Here is an 8,971-nt window from a genome sequence, read left to right on the forward strand (position 1 = left end):
CCCTATGAGGAGAGACTACGGGACCTGAACCTGTTCAGCCTCCACAAGACAAGGCTGAGGGGGGATCTAGTGGCCTGTTACAAATTAGTCAGAGGGGACCAGCAGGCACTGGGGAAGTCCCTGTTCCCCCATGCACTACCAGGAGTGGCCAGGAATAACGGTCATAAGCTGGCAGGCTAGATGCAGGCTAGATATCAGGAGACGCTACTTTACCGTCAGGGTGGCTAGGATTTGGAACCGACTTCCAAACGAAGTGGTGCTGGCTCCTACCCTGGGGGGTTTTAAAAGGAGGCTGGATGAACACCTTGCTGGGGTCGTTTGACCCCAGTACTGTTTCCTGCCATGGCAGGAGGTCAGACTTGATGATCTGCTCAGGTCCCTTCTAACCCTACCAACTATAACATGCTAAAACACCTCCTTTTGGTGGATGTGACCACTGGGGTTTATGGCAAATGCATTCAAGAATAAGCAAAAATTAAGTAAAGCCAGAGCAGATATATGTAACCCATAACTTCCAGAACTGGTTTAAGGAAGTAATTCGCAATTCAGTTGTTTTTCAATTTGCTACAACCCCAGCAGTGCTGTTTACATAGCAATGTTACATGACAAGAACAAGTATATAATTTCCCCTCTAGCCAAATGCACATACAAGTTTGTTTTTAAAGTATACATTAGTTTCCCCTGTAAGTGAAGAGACCAATAAGGACAAAACACCTTTTTTTTTTTTTTTTAAGTGGGGCCTGTTTTTACAGCAGATACAAAAGCAGCAGACTATGCGATTCCCTGTTAAGATCAGGCTTTTTTCCCTTTTGGTTACTACTGCTTCACACATTATGGAAGCCCTTATTGCAGGGGCAGGTAATTGTTTCAGGTGGAGGGTCGCTTCCCAAGTTGTGGCAAGCTATCAAGGGCTGCATGGGTAGCCCCGCCCTTTGACAGGTGCCCCACCCCCTGGTCACCATCTTGGGACCAATGTCCCAATGTCTTGGGACCAATGCCCCAGGGCCAGCACCGGTGGGGCCCAGAGCAGGGCGCAGGCTGGCAGGGGTCTGTGGAGCCGGACACGGCTGCATCAGCAGGGAGAGGGGGGGAGCTGGCCAGGCTCCACAGAGCCCCTGCCAGCCGGGACCCTGTACTCCTGCTGCCCTGCTCTGGACCCTGCTGGTACTGGATCTGAGACACAGGTGTGGGCCCTGCTCCCGCACCCGCTCACTCCCAGTGCCCCCCAGCCCCATAGTACAGGCAGGGGGCAGCCCACAGCACCAACCCCCTGCTCACCAGCAGGGAAGAAGCTGGTGCTGAGCACGGGGGAAAGACAGCCCCTCGCCTGCCCCGTGGCCTTGCTGCAGCTGCTCGCAGCCCATGTGGGGCTGTCCTGAGCAGGTACAGGCTGCCCCAGGTGGGCTGTGAGCAGCTGCAGCACGGGGCGCCAGCCACAGGGTGGGTGAGGGGCCGCTTCCCCCTCCCCCCACACTCAAACACCAGCTTGTAACCTGCCCCTGCTGCCAGTCTGAGCCCCATGCCAGCTCTGGGCTCGCCTGTCAGGGCTGCGCTGCAGCAGCAGCAGCCCCCACACTTGCTGCGCTGGGAGGTGTTTGCTGCTGCCCTCCCGGAGCTCGCGTGCTGGACAGCAGCAGCAAATGCTGCCTGGCCTGGGGTGAATAGAATGGCCTGTGGGCCGTATTTTGCTTTACTGCTACTTCTAGTTCATATTCCCTTGCCCAGTCCTCACTTCATCAACCAGTGAAGAGAAAAGAGAATGGAAGCTCAGTACTGACTATTCCTCAAGCAAGGTGGGGGTGGGGGCAGAAGAGAAGAAGGGAAGGAAAACAGCTGAATAGATAGCCAGAACGGCACTTTGTGCCTGAAGTCATATTGAGAGCAGTGAGCACTGCTGTAGTGACTACATTGACTACTTTTGTTCAGGAGTATCCATCCTCAACATACAGGATTCGACTGTCCATCTTCAACATCATCATGTCTATCTACAGTTTCAGAGTTATCTGCTAATGATACCACTGTTCCAGTCAAATGCATGTCACATAGTATATCACCTGTAGCAAAAAGCAAAAAAAAGCTCCATCATCCTGAAACAATAGATAAGTTTGTAATAAGGACCAGCAGATCACAGCAGGAGGTAACTGAAAAAATTGCTCTGTTTATGCAACAAACTCTTCTTTCCATATTGTTGAGAACACACATTTGATTGACATGGTTCAGTCATTACGACCAGGATACAGTCCACCCAACAGAACAGATATAGCAGGCAAATTGCTGGATGAAGCGTATGAGAAAGAAATTGAACAGTGTGCAAAAAATCTAGAGGGGTTATCTGAGTCTTGATGGGTGGAGCAGTGTCCACAATGATCCAGTAACATGTGCTTGTGTGACAATAGAAGAAGGGACTGTCTACCTTTCAGAAAAAATTGATATATCAGGAAATGCACACACAGCAGATTACTTACAAGAAGTAGCAGTAAAAGCTATAACAAACTATGAAAAAAATTCAAAAGTCTAGTATGCTGCTTTGTCCCAGAGAATGCTGTAATGTGTCAAAGATGAGGAGAAAGCTAGAAGAAAGTGAAGAAAGCCCCAAGCTCATAACATATGGCTGCAGAGCTCATTTGATGCACCTCTTAGCCAAAGACTTCAGTGCTGCATAAATAAAGGCTAATGTTAAAATTGCAAAATACTTCCATTAACAACTACTATGCAGCAGCTGCTCTGAAGAAAACAGAAAGGACCGAACAAATTCTTCCACAATACCTGTGATGGAATGCAGCAGTGGACTCTTTTGAGCAATATGTTGAGAACTGCCCTAATCTGATGACAATTTGTAAGCAAAATCATGACAAAATAGCTGGAACTGTCATAGCCAGAGTTCTGTATTCCTCTTTAGCCCATTGTTGAGAACATATGCTGACTATCCTGAAGCCTATTTCTGTAGCTTTGAACAAAGTGCAGGGAAATAGCTGTTTTATTGCTGATGCTGTTGCAATTTGGAAGGGACTGAGTGAGAACTTGAAAAAAGACGTACTGTACACAGTGACAGAGTTAAATTACAGGCATTAAAAAAAACGAATGGATCAGGCACTATCTCCAGCTCATTTTCTTGTCAATATTCTCAATACTTGGTACCAGGGTCAATCCTTAACTGCTCAAGAACAGGAGTTGGCTATAACATGGGCATCCAGCAATCGTAATACCAACTATAATAAATTTAAGGGCTAAAGGTGAGCCATTTAAGAAATATATATTTGCTGATGAGATTTTTAAAGAAAGTCACACCAGTAAACTGGTGGAAGTCACTTAAGTACCTGGATCCATCAGAGACTATTGAAGTGATAATCCACAACAGAAAAAGCAGGAGAGGTTGTCTTTCTTTTCCAGACTATGAATAAACAGGAAGAGGAAGGTGAAGACTGAGTTTGCGGCATAACCTAGTATTTTTTCTCATTTTACCTCAGGCTGAAATAATCTATTTAATTTTTGTTGAAAACACATTTCACATTTATAACTAAAACAGTTAAAAATTCAAAAGTACATATGCTTGTTTTGTTAAAATAGTTATACATGTTTGTTGCTGAAGAAAAATATCCAAAATACAAGCTTGTTGTTTCAGTTAAAAAAAAACAATTTAAATGTCTGTTGTTTTTGGTGATGGTTTTTGTCGTCCTCCCAATACGGCGTGGCAAAACAAACCCCCAAATATCCATCCCAAATCTAGTGAATTGGAGATAGTTCACCTCCCAATGACTTTACAAGTATCTGCTTGAATTAGCTTTGGTAAATAAAATCATAATTCAGTCTTCTGATGTAGATGCAAAATTAATCTGAGAAAATATCAAAAATCACTGTTTTGAATGTATAATGTATACCTTCTAAAAATGAAATCTACATCCATCTCTGAGTTGTGAATAATAAGTATTAAGGTCATATCAAACAACAAGAATGCACTTTTTGTAGAAAATAATGATTAAATAGAGGCTTCCTGACCATCAATTTAAATTGTGATTTAAATCAATCAGTTTTAAATCAAATCCACTCTGATCAAAATCACTCTAAAATTCTTTTTTAAACCAACAAACAACACAGAGACACAGACAAACACACAGAGCAGATTTCTGTATCTAACTCCATATAATTTTTTTCCCTTTGTCAAATGAGGAAATGGAAGGATTTGTATCTCTTAATTTAAACCTTTACTTTAATTGGCATGAGTAGAAATAGTCTGTGTTGCTCTTGCACTATTGTTGCCACTTTATAATCCAGGTTAAATACAGCCTAAGACTGGATATGACTAAAATCTTTATTTTTTAAACCAATGTTATCCTACTGAAGCTTGGTCAAGGATCTCAATCTCAATGTAAACTTTATCTGTTACGCATCTAAAATTGTGTGTCAAATGGTTTCGGTACTAAAGCATCTAAAATAGTGTCAAGTGTTTTCAATGCTAAAGCTCCTTACATAAGGTCAACGTAAAAAAAAATCATAAGAATAACTGGGGGTTTTCACACGTGCTCCGGGGTTGGGAGGGTTAAACAGAATGGCTCCAAGCACCACTTTAATTAAAGCACCCTCAGTGTCTAGTATATTCAGCATCCCATGCTTCAAAATGGTGGCAGAGGAACTTTAACTAAAGCTCATTTGATAAGCTTTAGTTAAAGCAATGCCACCACCATTTTGAAGCACAGGGATGCTGAATACATGAGATGTAGAGGCTGCTAAATAATGCTAATTAGCTCCGAGACATAATTACAGCACATCAAAGCAGTGTTCCCACACATCTACAGGCACCCACTGTGATAATGTTATTCTAGGCTACTGCCTTTTTCTCTTTAGGATGCTCTAAAATCCTCCCAGCTCAAAAGAACATTTTCAATACAGACAACTCTATGAGAAATGGCTGGGTTGGTGGGCACATCCTCTTCTGCAATGCTGGAGAAAAACTGGACTCTGTCACTACTACAAGCATGAAGGGCTCCTAGAAAAAGTATGGGTAATCTGTATAGCCAAACAATGGCAGGCTGATTAAGGAATTATAGATTTGTCTATAATCTCTTAATGCTCTTGAAGATAATAGGTTATTTTATAATAACAGAATGGAGGAAGCAATGAAGGAATTTAAGGATCCAATACAAATCTGTCTTATTTGGTATGTTTTCTGTCAAACCTGACGAAGAATGTCTTGCATTCAAAAATTTGTCTAACTTTATTTCAACCGTGCAATTGGAATAAAAGATATCAATAAAAAAGATGTCACCCCCCCCTAAAAATCCTTGCTTCTCCAATATCTGGACCATCATGGCTACACCACTCTAGCACTACAGAAAATATGAATACTCATCACTTCAAAAACTACAATTAATATTAGGGGTGCACCAATAAAGATTTTCTTGGCCAAATGACCAATAGTCAATAATTAACCAACCATATTGGCTGATGCCGATCAAATAACTGATATTTAGTAATAGTGCAAGGCATTTTAAACTACTGACATAAATAAACCTTATTTTGTTTTGCATTTAAACATGCACATACACACAAACACACGTAATGTGCCAAGTTCTTGGGGCCGCCAAGGAGAAGCTGCTTTTGCAAAGGCACCTGGTGTCCAGTGGAGGAGAATGTCCCTTGAGTGGCACATTACTCTGCCTGAGTGCAGCCCAACATCTCCATGGCAGCCCTGGTACTCAGGCTCCTGCTGCATGTGCAGCACTGCCATGGCAGCAGCAGCAGAAGCCAGTAACAGGCCCTTTGTTGCTGAGTTTGGTGCCCTGTGACTGCTCCCAGGCACCCTCTCCCCTTCTCACTGCTTGCCAGGGCCTGTAGTCTGCTCTGGGCTTGGGTCAGTGGCAGGGCATGGGGACCGGACTACACTCACCAGCCTGCTGTGGGCATGCAGCCGTAATTATAGGCTACAACAACCAAAAAAAACCATGATAGCCAGTAATGTCATTTCTCCTTTTATTGGTGCTGATCTGATAGCCAACCAGTATATTGGTGCACCCCTAATTAATCTTTAAAAAAAGTCAACTTCCACATTATAGGATAATGAGGTAACATTATTTTTAAATGTGCTTCACACATGGAAAACTTTAACAGCAACTTGGGTGCATGTATGTTCATTTAATACTTTGAAGGGTTTGGGATTGATAGCCCTTGAAAAAGAAGCATATACACCACTGGTCTCCAACCCTTTTAGGTCAGAGATCACTTCTGGAACTTAAAAGGAACGAAAGATCCCCCCCACCCAGCAGATAAGTCTGCAGGGAGGGGAAAGGGCCATGGGGGAGGCAGATCAAGACCCCAGCCCTACCCCATGCCCTCCCTCACCACTGGGGCCTTAATTGCCACCTCCCCTTACCAAACAGCGGTGAGGGAGGGGCAAGCCCTGCATAGCTGGAGCGGGGCCAGAGACAGAGCTGCAAATGGCTTGTCCAGTGGGCACGGGGGGGGGGGCATGCAGCCTGGGAGGGCAGGTGGTTGCGTGCTCCCAGATCTGCACCCAAGGTTCTTCCTGGCCAGGTTACTCTCAGGTTGCGCAGCTGCGGCAGTGGCTCTGGGAGTCCGACCACAGGGGCAGGGGGAGTCCCCAGCCCAGGATCAACTTGAAGAGCCTCAGGGATCCACTGGTTGATCATGATCGACTGGTTGATGACCACCGATATAGACTATGTATCCTTAGCACTAATCTTTCACTATAGTGTGGCCACTACTAGTACAAATGCTGCCAAGTTTATCTAGCAATACTCATTGGTTTACATTTTTTTTTTTTTGCTTGTGACCAAAGTCTGGTGGCATTTCAGGAAAGCACATAAACACCAAGACTTTCCCTATGCCTGAAGAAGGGCGTTTGTGCCCGAAAACTTGCAAAGAACAATTTTTCTAACTATTTAGTTGGCCTAAAAGATATCACACCTAACCGAAGGATCTAGTCTGCCTAAGTCCTTAGACCAACACAGCTACAACCAATAACCCTTACTGATATTTATATGCTTTTGCACAACACTGAAATCTCTGGATGCAAGGAATTGTACACAATAGCTGAAAATGTTATTTACTGTTTACCGCTCTTACAGTGCAAAGGATAATTCAGTTTTCTTCACCCACAATCCTCAGCCCTTTTACTGAGACTGATGATTCAGGCTACCTACAGAGATGTGTGTGATGTGAATATCTGCCTAATGCAGTTAGTTTCTGTACTGCTTACCAATGATACAGAACACTGAACTAGAACAGTTAATCCTGTCCTAGATGCGCACAACCTAGAGATGAAATTATATGCAATTGCTGTGTTGTCAAAATCTTAATGAAGGGCTGTCCGACTAGTAGCTTGAAGGCCACATGCAGCCCCCAAGGAGTTAACCAGTGGCTCCCAGTCCAGGACCCACTCCCCTCATTGCTCTCCTGCTGCTGGGATTTCCAGGCTCCCCCTTCTTCCTCCAGCTTCTGCTGCCTGACCCTGCCTCCTGGGGCAGGGTGTTACAGGGCCACCTGTGGGGCTAAGTAAGTCCATGGCCAGTGCAGCATGGAGGCGATAGTTGAACTTACTGATTTTTGCTGGCTGGTTGCAACATCATGAGAAAATTCTGTGGACATTTTGCAGATGTTCTCTGGCAGCCCCACCCCTTGGCACTGAATGGTGGAGAGGCCCTGAGGGGATGGCTCCCATCTTGATTGCAAGCTACCCTTTATGTGGCCCTACACCTCAGTGCTGATTGGCAGAAAGGACAATGGGGCAGTGGACACTGTTTCTGCTGCCCTTCATTTTGCTGCCCCCACCAGCCAGTGCCTTCCCCCCCCTGGGTGGGCTGCGAGGCTGGGCTGCTATAGCACCAAGGACTGCTGGCTTCTACTGGGGAGCCAGCATTTTATTTTTATTGAGGGTTTTTTTCCTGGATTTGGCAGGCACTCCCAGATTTTGCATTTTTTGTGAAATCTGCAAAATGGTTAAGTAGACCCCCTATTCTTTGCGCAGCTGGAGGAGGGGAGGACACACAGCATGAGGGGGGTGCCCACGTGGTCTGGACAGCACATGGCCAAAGAGCCCATGGCCCAAGAGCCCATGGCCCATGACCACTAAGAAGTTAGACATCTCTGTTTAGGCCATCATTGCAATACTGTTTTCAGCAAGAGCAGGAGCTGTATGGTCCAGCTTCTTGGGAAGGGAAAAGTACTCCAGAGCTGTAAAGGGTCAGAGGGACTGTACCATGGTGTGCAATGACGGTTCCCAACCTTTGTGGACAGAAGCCTCCATCCCTGCCCGGACAAAGTGCCTGCCACAGCTTTTGTGAATGGAGCAGCACCACATTTCGAGAGCTGATGTATGGATGCCAGCCAGCACTCACATCCTTCCCCAGGGGCTGGTCGGTGGGGGTGGGGGCAGTAGCATACCTAGACCCAGCCCTGAGCAAGCTTTTAGTATCTGGCCCCCCTTTTTGCCAGAGATAATGACAATCATAATCTGACAATGGGAAAAAGCTACCATTTTGGGGCCCTGGGCAGCAGCCTGGTTCGCTCCTGCCTCTGTCTGGGTGGGGGATGGTCCAGGAAGGGACAACCTTGGACCTGCTTATTTGCTTAGCTTCTCTGCTTGTCTCCTCACACCTCACAGCACCAGTCAAAGGATCTGGCCCCCCAGGGTGCCCCATGGCCCTGGCTGAGAACCCCTGCTGGAGAAAGGCTTTGTATCCCCAGCAACTGAATGCAAGGGACACCCCTGCTGATCCAGGAGTGACTGTAACTACTCCACAGCCAAATGCCATCTACCAGGGGAGGCATTGCCCCTGCTCTCCAGTCACCTGGACAGGGTGGAAGGGAGCCAAGCCCTGCAGACGGTTTAGAAGGCTCTGGTACCACAGAGCGGCCAAGGAAACACCAGCGACCCGGGCTCTGGGTTGCTGGCACCACCTAAGAAGCCGACTGGGCTCGAGCGCGGCTGGCTGCGGCCCGCGGCCTGGCTGCGGCC

Source organism: Gavialis gangeticus, unplaced genomic scaffold (assembly GCF_001723915.1).
Source record: "Gavialis gangeticus isolate Ggan-Ray unplaced genomic scaffold, GavGan_comp1, whole genome shotgun sequence".
In the NCBI taxonomy this organism is placed as follows: domain Eukaryota; kingdom Metazoa; phylum Chordata; order Crocodylia; family Gavialidae; genus Gavialis; species Gavialis gangeticus.